Genomic DNA, 8063 nt, shown 5'->3' with positions numbered 1-8063 from the left:
GTGTTGGTGGAATTTGTGCTATAAAATGCTTACCCACCATTCGGGCAACATTGTCATTACCTGGCATGTCAGGAACCTCCTCTACATCACCAAACAACAAGGAAGGGAGCAACTGCAGCAAATAATTGTAATAAGACAATCTGGGGCCTGGTACTGCCGCCTTGTAAACGACATAAGAATTATAAAGGGCCATTTGGATCATATAAATTGCTGCTTTTTTGTACCAGGCCCTGGTTTTTCGGGTGGCATTATAATAATGTTGTATTTGGTCGGATTTATCAACACCACCCATATGCTTACTATATTCTTTACTACACAGTGGCTTTGTTTTTGAGGGCCTACCGCCACTTCTGTGTTGGACAATCATGGTCTCATCGTGGATAGTAGTAAGCATAAAAACAACTTTGGTGTCTGAATATTTTATGGCCAAGAGCTCATTGCTTCTTAGAGCATGTACTTCTCCACGCTTCAGTTTCTTATCCAGCAATTCCTTGGGCAGTCCTTTGCGGTTACGGTTGACTGTGCCGCAGGCTGGGGTGTCCAAAGAATTTAGGGCTCTAAATAAAGGGATGCTTGTGTAAAAGTTATCCACGTATAAGTGGTAACCTCGGCCCAGCAGTGGAGTTATGAGCTCCCAAACAATTTTACCACTGGTAGTCAAGTCAGTGGGACAACCGGGGGGGTCCAAATTAGTGTCCTTTCCCTCATACAGCATGAAATAACTAGTGTAGCCCGTGCTGCTTTCACAGAGTTTGTAAAATTTCATCCCATAGCGAGAACGCTTACTTGGGATATATTGGCGAAATTTTAGGCGCCCTTTGAAGAGCAAAAGGGACTCATCAACACAGACATTTTGGGAGGGGGTGTAAACCTCTGCGAAGCGCTGAGACAGGCTATCTATAAGGGGCCTCAATTTATAAAGCCTGTCATAACCGGGCTCATTAGGGGCAACAGCCGTTGTGTTGTCGTTAAAGTGAAGAAACCGCAATAAAATTTGATAACGGTTTCTTGGCATAACGGCTGAAAAAAGAGGGATGGAAAGGACTGTATTGGTATCCCAGTAGGAAGCTAAAGAATTACGTTCTACGAGTCCCATTGCCAATGTAAGAGCCAGGAATCTTTTTATTTCGTTTATATTTGTGGGATACCATGCCTGGGCTCTTGAAAAACCCGGTAAAGGGTTGCTGGCAAGATACTGCTCAGCATACAAATTTGTGTAACGGACCATGTCCTGTAGGATGGCCTCTGTAATATAGAGATTAAAAAAATCTATAATTTCAAAATTAGTGGTGTCCACACTGATGCCAGGGACTGCAGTGAAAGGGGGAATTTCAGGGACATAATTACAGGGAGGCCCCCACGCAGGCTCTCCAACTGCTGCATCAGTGCTACCCTCACCCTCTTCTACTTCCATGGGTACATCTTGGGCACTACCACCAGCCTCTGCCTCTTCAGCAGTAAGCGTGCCACCACTACTAACCTCTGCGCTAACCGTGTCACTATCGTCTATCTCTGATTCCTCAGTAGAGTGGTCAGATGGCACATACTCAGACCCAGAATCGCTAAATTCTTCTGAGCTGGAGTCCATGCAATACCTAGCAGCTTCCTCGGTGCTGTAAAACCGTTTGGCCATTGTGCCAGAAATATACCGACAACTGCAAATCTAGCAATCAGCAGGCAAAGTGAAAACAAGCAAGCAAAAAAAAAAAAAAAAAAAAAAAAAGCAGCAAGCAAGACAGCACTTGTAATAGGAGAAGCTAGAAAAAAAAACCTCACTGTAACCTTTTGATAAACTCAAGCCAGCAAGGGATGACCAGGAGTTAACCTTTGGCAATAGAAACTACTAGAACAATCTGAACTTAGCACCTCTGGATCTTTCTAGAACAACTGAAACCAAATGGAATAAAACCACTAAAAGCAATCAAAGAACAATAATTACAATGAAATCGGTGGTCAGAGCCCTGGATCCACCAATGTCACTGCAAAAGCAACCTTTTAGGGGCACTAAATACACAATAAAGAACAATGCAAAGATAAAACACCATAAAATCAGTAAATTCAAATAAAACCACCCAAACCAACAAAAGAACAATAATTGCAATGAAATCGGTGGTCAGAGCCCTGGATCCACCAATGTCACTGCAAAAGCAACCTTTTAGGGGCACTAAATACACAATAAAGAACAATGCAAAGATAAAACACCATAAAATCAGTAAATTCAAATAAAACCACCCAAACCTACAAAAGAACAATAATTGCAATGAAATCGGTGGTCAGAGCCCTGGATCCACCAATGTCACTGCAAAAGCAACCTTTTAGGGGCACTAAAAACACAATAAAGAACAATGCAAAGATAAAACACCATAAAATCAGTAAATTCAAATAAAACCACTCAAACCAACAGAAGAACAATTATTGCAATGAAATCAGTGGCCAGAGCCCTGGATCCACCAACGTCACTGCAAATTCAGCACCCAATAGCAATAAAAAAGTTACAGTGCAATAGAATAATTCAAAAACAGAAATCAATTATGAAAATGCCAAAAAAACACTAAAATGCAACCAAATAAATCAGATAATTATAGAGCAAGATCAGAAATAAAGTTTTAGTAAAAAAAAAGACTGCCAAAGAAAGCAAAGAAAGAAAGAAAAGAAAAGAAAGAAAGATTTTTTTTTTTTTTTTTTTTTTTTTTCTAAGTGTAAGTGTGTGTGTAAGTGTCTGTGTGTGCTTGGGAAAGTTGTAAATAAGTGTGTATGTGTGTAAAAGTGTAATAATGACAAAGATAGAAGAAGAAATGGAAAAAAAAAATAAAAAAAATTTTTAGACAGTTGAGATAGAAATAAGCAAAATAAACAGTGGTTAGAGAGTTGTAGTTCAGCTCACACAATGCAGGCAGGCAATCAGGGCGACCAATCCAGCAGGAAGGCAGCAGGAAGGCAGCAGGGGGGCTCCAGCAGTCACATGTGCTCAGCAGGAGTGAAGAGGCGACGCGGGGGCGGCGACATTTAAAGGGACAGCAGTGGACACGTCATCAATGCGTGTCCACTGCTGTCATTGGCTGAGGGACCGGATCGGTGCGGCTGGGCGACCGGATCCGTAAGTATGTCCTTATTCGCTCGTTGCCTAGGGGGTTGTGAAGGCTTTACAAGCGCTGCGCTGCTTTAAAAGCGAGCGCAGCGCTTGTAAACCCGATAGTGCCATTGGACGTAGATTCTACGTCCCATGGCACTTTGGTCCCTTGGTACCTGGGACGTAGAATCTACGTCCCTTGGCACTTAAAGGGTTAATATCCTGCATGGCTAGTTAGTAGTTCATTTAGATGCACGCTGCATGGCTGCACATAAATCAGTTCAGTCTGCAGCATGCATCCAAATGAAATGCTAACAAGCTACGCAGGGTGTGGATTTACTATGTGGCTGGTATTGACGGGGTGAGGTGGCACCCTACTGGGACCCCCCCTTGCGGTAAATGATAATGACACTGGCAACACATTACCCCCTTTCCCCTCTCCCCATACACAAGGTTATGCAGAACCACAGTTAACAGAGATGCTTTTCACTTCCACATGTATCACAGCTCCTCAAAGGAAGACTCGCCCGCCTGTGCCACGGAGTTAATGTGCCAGTCTCTGGCTGCTGTACATATAAATGCATAGAGCAGCGCTACACCCTGTATGTAATGTCCTTGGGCTCAATGACGGGGACACTGAACTGGTGTAGCAGGAAGCGCTTCATTGGCAAAAGCAGGTCGGGCCCAGCCCCTTGTTCTTTGCAATCACTGTCGGTATCTTCGTTAGTGCTGTAATTATGGTTTATTTACACACGGCTGAGAGAAAGTGCAACAATAGCAAACCCATGTCAGTGCCAGTGTGCCACTGTCTAGCCAAAGCACCAGGCTCGTATCATAGGGGACAAGGGAGGAAAGCAGAATTCTAAGGGTCAAAACTAAAGGAAAACTTTAGGGGTCTAAAAATTTGTAGCAGAAGGAATGCTTTAGGGAGTATAGCAATGAGTGACGGGGGGGGGGGGGTCAGGCTGAGCACTGGGAAGCCCACAGAGATAATGTGATTGCCCAGAGTAAGCGGCTCAGGAAGGGAAATACACGGCAAGCTCATTTAACCAACACCAGCCATTCCCTTACTGAGCGGGAGAGACTGGATTTACTCCTATCACGACATTTAAATCACGGCCCATAAATAACCAAGCACCTCGCTATACACAGGGGTGCGGGGGGGGGTAAGGCCGGGAAAGTCAGGGGGACAGTTAAAGGCACACTGCCTGGGCTGATATTAAGGGCTGGGCAGATATTATGGGCTGGGCATGTGAGGGGTCACTGCTGGGGATATACAGTAGAGGGCCATTATGTGTGAGGAGATTAAGTGGCACAGTGAAGGCAGGACAAGCTAGGGGGCATACAGGGCTACAGGAAGTGAATGGGCTATTCCAGGTCAGGGCAGCAGGGCTAGTGCTGATATACAGAGTCATTGCCAAGGGTGGGCATGTAGGGGGCACACTGTCAGGCCTGTGAGTGAGAAGCCCAAACAAGGATGGATATGGGGGGGTACCACCCCTAACCAACAGGGGGCACCTACCCCGAGGGTGACATCACAGAGCTTGCCCTGCCTCCAGATCTCCTCCATCACCCCGTAACCCCGGCTGGGAAGGTCCCCGACCGTCACATGGACCAGGGCTTCCAGCTCCTCCAATTCGTCCATACTGACTGGGAGGGAGAGGGACTGACTTGGTCTGGGAGGGGAGGGACTGACTGGGTCTGGGAGAGAAAGAGACTGACTGAGTCTGGGAGGGAGAGGGGCTGACTGGGTCTGGGAGAGAGAGGGACTGATTGGGTCTGGGAGAGAGAGGGACTGACTGGGTCTGGGAGGGAAAGGGACTGACTGGGTCTGGGAGGGAGAGGGACTGACCGGGTCTGGGAGGGACTAACTGGGTCTGGGAGGGAGAGGGACTGACTGACTGGGTCTGGGAGAGAGAGGGACTGACTGGGTCTGGGAGAGAAAGAGACTGACTGGGTCTGGGAGGGAGAGGGACTGACTGGGTCTGGGAGGGAAAGGGACTGACCGGGTCTGGGAGGGACTAACTGGGTCTGGGAGGGAGAGGGACTGACCGGGTTTGGGAGAGAGAGGGACTGACTGACTGGGTCTGGGAGAGAGAGGGACTGACTGGGTCTGGGAGAGAGAGGGACTGACTGGGTCTGGGAGGGACTGACTGGGTCTGGGAGGGAGAGGGGCTGCCTGGGTCTGGGAGGGAGAGGGACTGACTGGGTCTGGGAGAGAGAGGGACTGACTGGGTCTGGGAGGGAGAGGGACTGACTGGGTCTGGGAGAGAAAGAGACTGACTGGGTCTGGGAGGGAGAGGGACTGACTGGCTGGGAGAGAGAGGGACTGACCGGGTCTGGGAGAGAGAGGGACTGACCGGGTCTGGGAGAGAGAGGGACTGACCGGGTCTGGGAGAGAGAGGGACTGACCGGGTCTGGGAGAGAGAGGGACTGACCGGGCCGAGGGTAGGCTGCAGCTTAGAAAAACTGTGTTTGGAAGGAATGGGGGAGGGTATAGCTGTGCTGAGGAAAGAAAGGAACAATCCTATTTGATAAGATTATCATCTCCCTGCAAAAAGGGTCTGGGAGCCTGGGGCTGCCTGACCGGGGCCGGGAGCGTGGGGCTGCCTGACCGGGCCGGGAGTATGAGCTGCCTGACCGGGAGCGTGGGGCTGCCTGACCGGGGCCGGGAGCCTGGGACTACCTGACTTGGGCTGGGGATCAAGGGCCGAGGCTACTGTAACTGCACTGAGCAAAATAGTTTCTTCTCTTTAGTTCTTTTATCTGTAGAATAATTCTAAGTGTCGTCTGGGCCTGGGAAGGAGTGAGGGCGGCTTCAGGACCAAGGCTACGGCTGAGCTGCTCTCAGTTATATATAGGGGTATAAAAAGGCAATAAAGACACGTTAAAGAATATATATAAGAATGTCTCTGGGGCTACTAAAAAGAGAAGGAAAAAGAGAAAATAAAACAAAAGGCTGGTGAGGAACAAGTTCCACCATAAGTGTAGATAGTACTGCAGTGCAGGTGTTGCCGGTACTTATGATGTCTCTAATGTGGAGACAAATTAATTTCTGATGTTTGTGCTAACATAAGTGAAAGCCCTGTAGATTCTAAACTTAAATCAGATGAGCAAGGAGCAAGTTTCTACATAATTCAAATTACTGGCACTAATCAAACTATTGTATTACGCCCTGTATCACATTCAAGTAATGATGGTGTAAGAACCCTTTAGCAACTTCTTTACTTTTTAACTGTCTTTATTGGCATTTCACAATAAACAGTATGTTGAGACCAGTCAAAAGAGTACATTTTAGTACAATCATTAGAACAATGAAACAATGAAGAGAAATATACATATGATATACATGATGATGATGAAGAGATGATGATGATGATGATGATGATGATGATGAGATGACGATGAGATGATGATGATGATGAGATGATGATGATGAAGAGAAGAAGATGATGATGATGATGATGATGATGATGATGATGAGATGATGATGATGAGGATGATGAGATGATGATGACGATGAGATGATGATGATGAAGAGAAGATGATGATGATGACGATGAGATGATGATGATGATGATGAAGAGAAGATGATGATGATATGATGATGATGATGATGATGAGATGATGATGATGATGATGATGACATGATGATGACGATGAGATGATGATGATGAGATGATGATGATGAAGAGAAGATGATGAGATGATGATGATGATATGATGATGATGATGTGATGATGATGATGAGATGATGATGATGAGATGATGATGACGATGAGTTGATGATGACGAGATGATGAGATGATGATGATGATGAGATGATGATGATGAGGATGATGAGATGATGATGACGATGAGATGATGATGATGAAGAGAAGATGATGATGACGATGAGATGATGATGATGATGATGAAGAGAAGATGATGATGATATGATGATGATGATGATGATGATGAAGAGAAGATGATGATGATATGATGATGATGATGATGATGATGATGATGATGATGATGATGATGATGATGATGATGATGATGATGATGATGATGATGATGAGATGATGATGATGATGATGAGATGATGATGACGATGAGATGATGATGATGATGAGATGATGATGACGATGAGATGATGATAAGGTGATGATGATGATGATGATGAGATGATGACGATGAGATGATGATGATGATGATATGATGATGATGAGATGATGATGACGATGAGATGATGATGAGATGATGATGATGATGATGAGATGATGATGACGAAGAGATGATGATGATGAAGAGAAGATGATGATGATGATGACATGATGATGACATGATGATGAGATGATGATGATGATGACGATGAGATGATGATGACGATGAGATGATGATGATGACGATGAGATGATGATGATGAAGAGAAGATGATGATGATATGATGATGATGAGATGATGATGAGATGATGATGACGATGAGATGATGATGATGACGATGAGATGATGAAGAGAAGATGATGATGATGATGACGATGAGATGATGATGATGATGATGAGATGACGATGAGATGATGATGATGAGATGATGATGATGATGATGATGATGATGATGATGATGATGATGATGATGACATGATGATGAAGATGAGATGATGATGATGATGATGATGACATGATGATGACGATGAGATAATGATGATGAGATGATGATGATGATGAAGAGAAGATGATGACGATGAGATGATGATGATGATGATGATGATGAAGAGAAGATTATGATGATGATGATGATATGATGATATGATGATATGATGATGATGATGATGACGATGAGATGATGATGATGAGATGATGATGACGATGACATGATGATGATGAAGAGAAGATGATGATGATGATGATGATGATATGATGATGATGATGATGATGACGATGAGATGATGATGATGATGAGATTATGATGATGATGATGACGATGAGATGATGATGATGACGATGAGATGAT

Source organism: Xenopus tropicalis, chromosome 9 (genome assembly GCF_000004195.4).
Source record: "Xenopus tropicalis strain Nigerian chromosome 9, UCB_Xtro_10.0, whole genome shotgun sequence".
NCBI lineage: Eukaryota > Metazoa > Chordata > Amphibia > Anura > Pipidae > Xenopus > Xenopus tropicalis.
Note: the sequence above shows the minus strand (reverse complement) of the source record.